Source organism: Mangifera indica, chromosome 4 (assembly GCF_011075055.1).
Source record: "Mangifera indica cultivar Alphonso chromosome 4, CATAS_Mindica_2.1, whole genome shotgun sequence".
Classification (NCBI taxonomy): Eukaryota; Viridiplantae; Streptophyta; class Magnoliopsida; order Sapindales; family Anacardiaceae; genus Mangifera; species Mangifera indica.
Genome location: NC_058140.1, coordinates 9,604,468 through 9,617,043, shown reverse-complemented (window position 1 = coordinate 9,617,043; position 12,576 = coordinate 9,604,468).

Sequence of the window (12,576 nt, the reverse complement as noted above, 5' to 3'; positions counted from 1 at the left end):
ATTCTATCATTTCTAATTATAGTTAGTAATATCAATTAATTATTTGAAAAGTCTTAATTAATTACTCATAATCATTAAAACAAATTCAACTCTCTTGAGAATTTGATCGTTTACTATTTGACCTTAAACAATTTGGTGAAAAGGAAAAGGTGTAAGAGTTAAGTCAACAATAAACTTAGTGTCAAGCACAATTTGGAAAGCAATTGGGGCTGTTAAAGACCATACTAGCATAGACATAGCTAAGGTAGTAAGCAACATGGCTCAAGGCATTAAAGTGGCAATAGTTAAAGCCTCAAGCCACGATGATGACTCGACCAATGAAAAATACATTGGAAAGATCCTCAACTTAACCTCATTATCACATGGCTACACCATGTTTATGTGCTAGTCTTTTTAAAACATCTCAACAAGACAGATGATCTGATTATGATGCTTATGGCTCTAATACTTATACACCGATTATTAAACAACAAGTATCCAATATTTCAAGGGATCTTGTATGCAAAAAAAAAAAAAAAAAAACAAACAAACAAAGATCCTAAACATGTCAGATTTTGGAGATTGGATGATATAAGTGAGAGATTTGGTGATGGTATTGTTGTTGGAGGGATGTGATGGGTGATCGTTAGTTTGGTGGTGGTGGTGCTAGTAGTGATATAGATGTTGGTATGGTAACGGTAGTTTGGTTTAGGAGATGTGGAGTATAGGGATACCTTAGTCATGATTAAGCAGTATCGATATAGATATCAATGTGATGGTGGTATTGTCAGTCTTAATTTTATACGACAAAATATTTTGTTGTTTGCTCCAAGTTATAATAGCTAAATATGTTTGTAAACAAGGGAGCTTTGGCTTCTAATAATTCAATTACATTTTACCGCAAATTTTACTTCATTACAAATAACTATTTTCACAACAAAATAGTTAGTAGCCAAAATGTACATGATAAGTATTGAATTTTTTATGAATCATAAATTATTTGTTAGGGAGGATTTATGACTTTCGTTGCTAAAATGCATATTCCACAAGTAAAATAATGTTGTTCTCGAAATAATTGCTGTTTAAAGTCATAATTCTTTTGGTTATATTCGAAAATTCAATTGGGTACCTCTAAGTAGGCCTAATTCAAAGCAATGTTTTACTTTAATAAGTTAATTAGATGTTTCAAACAATAGCCCACAATATTTAGTAAGCCTCATATTAGGCCCAATAGGCCCCCAATATATGTATTACCAAGTATATTTGGTGCTACAGTTTTATTTATAATATAATTTGAGAGTCGTTAACATTTGTCAATTGGCCAAAAATTCTTTTCACCTTTTAAATGTATAAATAATATTTTTTTTTCATCTAAAATTAATTTTATTAACTGAAATTAAATTATGATGCAAATGTAGAGACTAAAATAATTATGTTATTATTATTTGTGGTGTTCAGGGACACCTTGGTTGCTAGTTGGCTCATGGCTCTGACTAATTTTTTATTTCAGATTTTGCAAAATAAAATTGATAATTTTATCCTCTTAAGATAGATTTTAGTTTATGGGTGTTGGGTGAAAAAAATGTAATTTATGCATTCAAAAGAGAAAGAGTGTTTTATGTAGGAATTACAATAGTGAGATAAATATGAATCCACCAAATCAATATCTTATGTCAAATTAATAAAGAAAGAATGTTTACATGAGCTTATTTGAATCCATAGCAACATAAAATCATGTAGTTGATTATCTTCTACGTCTAAAACCCAATTACAGAGAAAACCTCTCTGTATCTCTTAGTGACGTGATATAAGTAATAATGCAAATAAAATTAGGTTTACACTAAGAACCTCAACCTATTTAAATTATATTTATTATAATTTATATTAGCCCAAAATAAATAATAAAAATATAATAAATATAGCCTCTACACATTATAAAAACTCTTGCAAAAAATAATATCAATGAGATATATCTTAAGCTCAATAATTTTATTACACTATTGATATGTGGGCTTTAATGACATTACCTAAAATATCAACAGTATATAATGTATATCATTATTAATATGTGGGTCAAATATAAGAAATAGATAATTTTTTTTTCTAACAATCTCCCACATAGACCACATATGTCAACTAATGCTTATACATTGTTAACTTTATGAGCTCAATTTTTAATTGTCTTTATGGATAACATCTCTTAATCATCTGGTCCATTAAAGATGTCAATGTAGGATCAAAGAAGCCTTTGTCACATTTGTCACAACAAAACTAAACAATAGTCACAAGCATTAACATCAATGACATAGATCAAGTATGGATGTGTAGCATGAAAATTTCACACAATGTGATCCTTTATTATGCGTATTTCCAACAATGCTTACCTTATAATTAAAAAATAAATTAAAATAAACTTTCAAGAATTTATGCAAAACTGCAATAGAAAGAATATAATTTTATTTCAAAGTTTGTTCAAAAGTCATACCAAAAGAACTAATTAGCAAAACATGTCAAATAAAATATTAATGTACAAACTCCCACTATGCAAATGTATCATTAAGATAAACCACATTCATGCAAGCCACATGATCATGGAACACCTTAGGTGGTAAACCTTTGGTAAGCATATCCACAATCATGAAATTCGCACTAATATGTTCAATTGATACTTAAAGATTTTGTACTCTCTTTAACAACAAAGAATTTAATGTCAATATGTTTTGACTTGGACGAATTCTTATTGTTCTTGGAACAGAATTTAGCCACTTTATTATCACAACTAATTTTCACCAGACTTTCAATACTATCCATAATTTGCAGCCTTGTCATAAAATTTCGCAACCATATTCTTTGATTTGATGCCTTATGACAAGCAACAAATTCTACTTCCATAGTTGAATAAGCTATGAGTGTTTGTTTGATACTTTTCCACAATACAAATCCTTTTGCTAACATGAAAACATAACCAAAAATGGATTGTCCACTATCAAGAAAACTAGTAAAATCAGAGTTAGAATACCTAATGATCTCTAAAGGAGTATATCTCCATGTCAACTTATAATATTTTGTTCTTTGTAGATATTGCATAACCCTTTTGGTAGCTTTCCAATGATCCATTGCTAGGTTAATTAAATATCTACCAAGCATTCCAATTGTATATATAATATCCGGACGTGGACAAACTTGAGCATAAATAAAACTCCCTATTGCTAATGCTTAAAGTATGCTCTCTATTGCTTTCTTTTCAATTTCATTTCTTCACCATTGAGCCAAACTAAATTTATCACCTTTAGCAATGAGTGTATCTTTAGGAGCACAATTTTTCATGCTACATCTATTAAGCACTTTATCAATGTATGCCTTTTTGGATAAGCCAAGAATACCCCATGAACAACCATGGTGAATTTGTTCCTAACACAAAAGATGCATTCCTAAGATCTTTCATATCAAAAATTTTTAAAAGAAATCTGTTGGTTTTATGCAACAAGGCTATGTCACTTCTTGCTAGTAGAATATCATTTGCATATAACACCAAAAGAATAAACTTGCTCCCATTGCTCTTGTGGTAAACATATTAATCAACAACATTTTCCTAAAAACCAAATGAGGAAATCACTTGATCAAATTTTCTATATCATTGACGGGATGCTTGTTTTAAACCATACATGAATTTTTTAGTTTGCACATTATATGCTTTGAACCCTTAGATTCAAAACTCTTTAGTTGCTTCTATGTTACCATTGAGAAATGCAGTCTTTACATTCATCTGATGAAATTTTAAATCATAATGAGCAATTAGTGCCATAATGATTCTAAAAAAAGTCTTTCAATGAAATTAGAGAGAAAGTCTCTTTATAGTCATTGTCTTCCTTTTGAGTAAAATCTTTTACAACAAGACATGATTTATATCTTTTGACATTGCCTTTTGAATCCTACTTGATTTTAAAAACCCACTTACAACCAATTGGTTTTACTCCTTTAGCACCCATAAGGAAGCCTAAGGGCCTTTTAGTTTTTTCTTATAGCATCATCAAAATTCCTATAGCATTGCCAAGAACTTGCAAGCTATGGAATTCAAGTAAGTGTGGTGAATTGTGGCTTGATTTTCTTTAAAAAGATGTTGTGACATGATTAATTAAGTTTGTTGATTATGTTGGTTATTATGGATGATTTAAAACATGTTTTTATTGGATTATTCATGTCGCAAGATTAATTATCACAAAAGTAGCAAAGTTAGTAGATATACATATGTATTGCTTGTGGGTTGTTGGTAGTTTTGGCTAGTTATTATGGTATATTGGAACCATGAGTTTATTTGTGTAAATAGATATAGATATGTATATGGTAATGCCTATGAAATTCTAAAGATTTGTTGTTGATATTGATTGTGATAGCATGTGTAAGTGTGTAAAGCTTGTTAGTTTAATATATGAGATTATTAAACATGTTGATATAATTGATTAAGCATGTTTGTACGTGTATAAATATGATAATTTGATTTAGGGTGCTTATAGACATATTTGTATGCTTGTATATAAATTGGATCGTCTAAAGATAGTCGGAATAGTGTAAGAAAATCATAGGTTGCAATTCCAAATTGTGACACACGACTATGCATGGTCTTATTCACCCCGTGTCCTTCAAGCAAAATAGGAAATTTTGCAATTTTCATGCGTTTGTTTTGAGGAAAGGCATACACGATTGTGTGATATGAGACATATGCTTGTGTATGACTTTCAAAAGTGGACACTACATTTAAAAAGAGGCACACGAGGATGCACCTTAGGCACACACCCGTGTAGTCAGTTAAAAGACTATTTTATCCTCAGTTCAACCATAATAAGGGAGAATAAGAAGAAAAAAGAAAAAAAATAAGAAACTCTAGTAAGAAAGACATGATAGTTATAATTAGAATGAGTGCCCAACTATGCAAAAGTATATGACTTTGACCAAGTTGGATCCAGATAAAAAATTATAAAAGTTAAGGAACGTGGTACATATCTAGTTAGCCACTAGCTATGTGTAGAAGTGGCAAGATTCATGAAAGTAGTAGAGCTGGATACCTATAAGATGCATCATGCACTAGGCGTTAAGGCGTATAACCACTTAGTTCAATTCAGTTTAGGTGTGTATGGTAAGAGATTGTAGCTTTTTAGTTATTTCTCACGTAGTCAGCTGGATGAATCACAAATGTACCCATGGTAGGGGTCATCTCATGATGGTTTAGATAACATTTTTAATTAGCTTATATGATAAAGGAAAAAACTACTAACAGATTTTTCCCGTGTGACTAGATTGTCCTTAGTTAACTAGCCCAATAGGTAGTATGACATATGTGTAAGAAATGATAGATAGTGACACACAAGGTGTCTTATGCTTTCACTAGGGTATCAGAGATACCGATTTCAACTTAGGTCTTAGTAACCTATATGGATAGTTTATATTAGGGCATACGGGTACTGAGTTGTGATAACATTAAGATTTACAAATGGAACGTTAGGTTTATTAGTTTTATGTGTTATTTAGGGTATCACAATTAGCTAGCCTAATAGGTCATATGACACATACACAAGGCATAATGCTGAGTAGACACTCAAAGTGTCATTTACTTTCACTAGGACACCATAAATGTTAAGATTAACTTAGACCTTATTAGTTTGTATAAGATGACCTAAGTATTAAAGACACAAGGGTGCCAAAAATATCTGTTTCAACCACATGGATATTTAGTGATAGAATGCCATGATTTCAAACTTTATGCTTTGTGTAGGGTATCGATATGTCACTAGCCTACTGAGTGATTTCACTAATGCACTATTTTTTATGGTTTTATAGGTAGAGGTGAGTAACGGGGCATACAAGAGGAGCCAACGATCCAGTCAAGCTATTGCATGAAGGCGAGGGGCAAAATTATTATTTTCATAAATTACGTCATTTATATGTTTTGTTTTCAATTATGCATTTTATGGATTTTTAGTTGCTTTCAAACACCTAATATGTAATAATGAAGGATTTTAATGCAACTTAAAGTAAAAATACTCTTTATTTGTATGTCGATTGAGATACCTTCAGTTTACACCTTTTTACATGCTTTTAGATATAAGTGAATAAATTGCATGCTCTTAAATTCCATTGTCTTTAATTAAGAAATCAAGCAATGCATGTCTCTTTAAGGCATATTTTTTATAGGGGTATGTTCTTAGAGAGGGCTGTTATAACTCCTTTAGGTAATTTGACAAGATCCTAAAGTCATTATCTTTCATTGATTTCATCTCATTTTCATGACATTTATCCACTTTTGGGCACTAACACGTAGTTTGGCTTGAGTAAAAAATATTAAATAATTTTCTAGTCTTATATCAAACTTATTTTCTTGGAGATAAACAACATAATCATTTGAAATTTTTGATCTTCTATAACACCCACAAGTTAGCTCAAAGGCATTTTAGTCTTTTTTCTAGTTTTAAATTTGATGATTTTTTTGAAATTTAGTAGTACATGCTTGTGTATAGAGATATACACGATCGTGTATGATTAGTAGAAAGTTAAACTTTTGGATTAGATTGTGATTGTGACGAAATAGAATGTTGCTTTAGCTATGCAGCTAGACACATAATCATGTATGACTTATACAAGCCCTTGTATCACATCCAAAAGTTAAAATAAAAACGTAGTAACCCTAATTTTCTCCCATTTTATCTTACATAACCATAAAAAGTAGAGAGTGTGGAAGAGAAAAAGGGTATTTTCGTTACCTGTTAAGCCACTAACGATCACTGGAATCACCATAGCCATGCAAATGAGACATTTTTCACTAGAATCCAAGTAAGTAAAGTGGTTTCCCATACTTGATCATGAAATCTTTGAAGTTGCTTTAGTATTCACATGATATAGGCTTGTGTAAACATGATTGTATGATTTCCTGGATTTTGTTTGCGATTATGATGAGCCATATGCATGTTTAGTCTCTATAATGTATGAATATTAGGTGTTTTGATTTGATAGTTCAATAATGTCATTGATTTGATGTGTGTATTGGTTATAAAGAATGGTTTTCAGTAAATAAACAACTCAAGGGACTTAGAGACTCTTTATATTAACTTGAATATGTGTTTGAATGCCTTGATATGTGACTGGAATAGCATAGAAACCCTAAAGTGCTATTTCTAGATCGCGACACACTGTTGTGTGTGATCCCATACATGCCCGTGTGTTGTTTTAGAATTTTGAAAACCCAAAGATCCACATTAATTTTGAAGGGAGAAATGCATGGTCATGTAGTATGAGACACATGCCTATGTATAGCTCTTCAAAAGTGGATAATGTGTGTTAGAGGACGCATGGCTTATGCATAGGAGTATGTCCAAGTCAACTCCCTGTGTACATCTGCTTTATACACAACTATGTGCTGAGTGTTACACGCTCATGCATATAGTTTAGGAGGCACATGGATGTGGGTTGAGAAGCACACCACCGTATACCTTTAGACAAAGACCAAAAGGCCATTATCAATAGGCTATGTGCATAAGAGGGAAAAGTTATATAAAGAGAATAATGAGCCAACAGAATATAAAGACACATATGAGATGCCCAATTATATGAATGATGACACAAACTCATATCGAACGGAATCTGAGTCAAAAAGTTAGCAACCTTAAGGTTAGGGTCACATAACTAGATAGTTACTAGCTATGTGCGTAAGTGACCAAACTTGTGAGAACAATAGGGTTGGATACCCATGAGATGCATTATGCACTCTGTGCCAAGACGCATAGCTATTTAGTTCAGTTTAGGTATGTATGGTAAGGATATGGCTCTTAGATATATCTCACGTGATTAGCAAGATATACCACATATGTACCCAAGGTAAAGGTTATCTTCAGATGATTTGTTAGTAGTTTCGACTAGTTTATGTGGTGAGGGAAAAAACTAATATCAAAGATTTCTCCATATGATCAAGATGTCCCTGTTAGATAGCCTAATAGGCTGCTTGGCATATGCACAAGGCACCACTAGTAGTTTCAACTAGTTTATGAGGTGTTGTAGTGTGGCAATAACTTGCTTACAAATGGAAAGTGAATTTTATTGTTAAATAATTTATTAGCCATGGGTGCTAAAAGGTTTCCACTTACTAAGTTTTACTCACACATTTTCTTTTTGTATGTTTTGTAGGTAGAAGTGAGTAGATGGGCAGATAAAGGATTCAATGGTCTAGCTAATAGTTGTAAAAGGCAAGGGTTGTTATTATTCAATTTATCAAAACATAGTTTTCTTTATATTATTATTATTGTTTTATTATTATTATTGCTGCTAGTATTTTCAGATATTTAGGGTTTTTATGAATATTGATTAATGAAGTGTTTTTATTGCATCACTTTTTTAAACGTTTTATAATTATAATCATATAATGAAGTTTTCAAATAGTCTAGTTGTGCACATCTCTTTTGTTATATTCCCATCAAGGGTATATATTAGAAGATGGTGTTACATATTCCCTTCTTAGTGGATCTACGCAATGAAACTTCCTATTGAGGTTGTTATGATTCTTTCACATGAATGAGAGCATGTTCCTTTTCATGATGTCGGAGTGTAACACTCAAAGGTAAGCCTAAGGGTATTTGGGTCTTTTCTCTTATTTTAGATTGAGATATTAAATGTTTCTTTGAGCAATACATGCTTATGTGTTGAGGTATACACGATTGAGAGTAAAGAGGTTTTGGTCGCTAAGGGAAACTGTTGATCGTTGGAAATGCCACAACCATATAAAGACCTTAGCAATCTTTAGAAGCCAAGCAAGTTGGTTTGTTCTCTTCAACTTGGTAAGAATGTTTTAAACAAATTTAGGACTTGTAATTAGAGACTATGATATTCTTAATGATTTCTCATAATAGTATGATGATTTTTGCGATGCTTGGATATGATTATGTGATGATAAGTTACTTGTTTGGTCATGAGTATGCTATTAGATAATGAATAAAGGTTAAGGATAAAAGTTCAATTATGATTTATGATGTTAAATGTTTTGTGTTCATGTTTAGATGTTAAAATGTGTTTAGGATGCCTAGATACTCCTACCGAGTTTTGATATACAATTGTATCATCGAAAGATAGTCAATAAACTAGAGAATTTGTGAGTTTTTGTGATATTCAGATTGTGACATATGACCATTTATGGCCATATACATGCATGTGTATCTTTAGTTCAAAATAGGAATTCACAATTTTTACACACTTGTTCTAAGGAAAGACATACATGATTGTATGTTATGGGACATATGCCCATATGTGACTTTCCAAAAGTAAATGTCACACTTAAAAAAAGGCACATATGGGTGTATCTTAGGGACACACCTATGTAGTTAGTAAAAATACCATTTTACACTTAGTTAAGACTTAATAAGGGGTAGAAAAAGACAGAGAAAAGAATAAGAAAGTTTAGCAAGAAAAACCAGCCAGATAGAATTAGAAAGAGTGTCGAGTCAAAAATAAGAAAAGTTAAGGAATGTGGTTCACATCGGTCTAGCCACCAACTATATGCTTAAGTGATAAGATTCATGAAAGTAGTAAGGTTAGATACCCATAAAATGCATCATGCACTTAGCACTAAGGTGCATAGTCACTCTATTTATTTAGTTGTGGAAGGTAAAGATTATGGCTTTTTATATATTTTCTCATGTGGTCAATGGGATGCATTACATATGTATCTATGGTATAAGGCCATCGCAAGATAGTTTAGACAACATTTTCATTTAGCTTATGTGATAAGGAAATAAATTACCAACATATTTTTTCTCATGTAACCAAGGTGTCCTAGTTAACTAGCCTAATAGGCCATATGACATGTGCATAAGGCACAATACATAGTGACATGTAAAGTGTCTTATTCTTTCACTAGGGCATTGGACATTTTGAGTTTAGCTTAGGCTTTAGTAACTTTTGTAGATAACCTATGTTAGAGCACGAGAGTACTGAGTTGTGACCATATTCAAATTCACAAATGAGATGCCAGGTTTATCAATTTTATTAGTATTCAAGGTGTCGATAGGTCACCAACTTACTGAGTGTTTTCACTCATGCATTCATTTTTGTTATTTTTATAAGTAAAGGTAAGTAGCGAGTCGTGTAGGGAATTTAACAGTCTAATAAGTAGTTGCATGAGGGTGAGGACATATTACTTATTTTATTTAGATTTACCTATATTCATGTATTTAAATGTTCAATTATAATTTTATAATTATTCATGCACTAGTATTATTTCAATTAAGTTTCATACATCTTTACTTTTGAATATTAATAAATGAAATATTTCAGTATTTTCTTATCACACCTTTTTGCATGCTTGAGTATTTATACTCATGCATTAAATTTTAAAGTTTTAAATTAGCTAGTCCACTCGTTCGCATCTCTACGGATCATATTCCAAGTAGGGGCATGTATCTAGAGAGAGGTGTCACCAGGAATATACTCAAGAATACCTTATTTGTTTACATTTACTCCTTGTGTAATCATAAGTGTATACACATTATCATTATTAGTAACAATTGAAGGAATGTTAACATATTCCTCCTCAAAAATTCTTGAGTTGAATGCTCCCACCATTTTCAACATTCTCAATAAATTTGGCATTCACTATCTCAATGAATTTTTTATTGGTTAGGTCATAAAATTTGAAGCCTTTTGATCCTTTTAAGTATCCGACAAAATAAGAGCTAATTGTTCTTGAGTCCAATTTTCTTTTATTAGGCCTATATGTCCTAGCTTCAACAACACAACCCCAAATATGAAAATGCCTAAGACTAGGCTTCTTACCAATCTATAACTCATATGTGGTTTTACCTATTGCTTTACTTGTTACTCTATTTAGGATATAGACTGTGATCTTTAAAGCTTCTCCCTAAAGTGATTCTGGTAAAGAAGAATGACTTAACGTACTTCTCACCATATATCTGAAAGTTCGATTTAATGTCTTAGCTATACCATTTTGACTTGGAGTCCCTGACATGATGTAACACCTCCTCATGAAGTACTACCTCTAAAGGAAAACATCACTAAATTGCCTATTTTGAGCATGTATTTAATAATTCATTAAATAGCTGAATAAAACTTTATTTATTAAAACTTGTAAAATTATTGAAATATAAAACTTGTAAAATTACTGAAATATCCTTATCAAATTAAACCGAAAGCGTTCAAAATATGTTTAATCTCATAAACACAAACTGCAAACCATAGTATGTATAGTCAAAGACAACCATACAAAAATAATCATGAAATAAAACCGAGAAACTAAAATGATTGGAATGCCTTCGTAGCTCTACACTATTTGACTATAGCTCATCCTATAATTATCATGATCACCTGTACCTACACACATGAAAGTAGGGGAATGAGTGATCAAATACTCAGTAAGTAGGAGACTTTATTGAAAACTTTTATTAAAATCTCTAAAATGCCTTTAAACTCGACTATGGTAACTTTGTCAACCTCTGTAAGAATTCTTTACCTCAACTTATTCATCAAAGGAACATAAACTTTATCTCTGAAGTTGAGGATACCATCAACCACTTGAAAATCTACTTCAAGACCATCTTAAATCTTCTGTTTACACCAATCATCTTATAGTTGAGCTATTTTAATCTCTTCCATTAATGTAATTTGATCTTTAATTTGGCTAGAGCCTTAATTACTAACTCAATCTGCTCTCGATCTAGATTTGTCAGAATCTCTTTCTAGACCATCAACTATAATAGAAATATCTATCTATTGAGGGTGTCTACTATTACATTTGTTTTGCCTGTGTGATACTTTATATCACAGTCATGATTCTTCACTAGTTTGAGTTATTTCTTTTGTCTCATGTTAAGCTTTTTCTAAGTGAAAAAATATTTGAGGCTCTTATGATCAGTGTATACATTGCATCTTACCTTATATAAGTAGTACCTTTAAATTTTTAGAGTGAACATTACAATTGCTCACTCTAAGTCATAAGGAAAGTATCTGGTCATGAAATCTTTCAACTGTCATGAAGTATATACTATAACCCTATCTCACTGTATCAGTATTGCTCCTAAACCATCATGAGATGCATCAATGTATAGATCATACTCGACCTCTTCCTCTAGTAAAGCTAACACTAGAGCAGAAATCAATCTCCTTTTCAACTCTTAGAAACTTTTCTCATATGAATTTGACCACTAAAACTGGGTTTCCTTTTTAGCAAGAGCTATGAGAGGTCTTACTAGCTTGGTGAACCCCTCAATGAACCTTTTGTAGTACCTAGCTAAACCCAGAAAAATACAGACCTCTTTGACTATCTTCAACCTCTACCAATCTATAACTGTCTTAATTTTACTTTGGTTTATTGATATACCTTATATGGAAACCATATGCCCCAAGAAGGTTACTCTATCAAGCCAAAATTCATACTTGGAAAACTTTACAAATAGTTGTTTTTCTTTTAACCTCCATAAAATGAGTCTCAAATACTGCTCATGCTCCTTGTGACTCCTAAAATACACCAAAATGTCATCTATAAAACTATAATAAACTTGTCTAGGTAGTCATGGAATATATGTTCATCAAATTCATAAATACTTC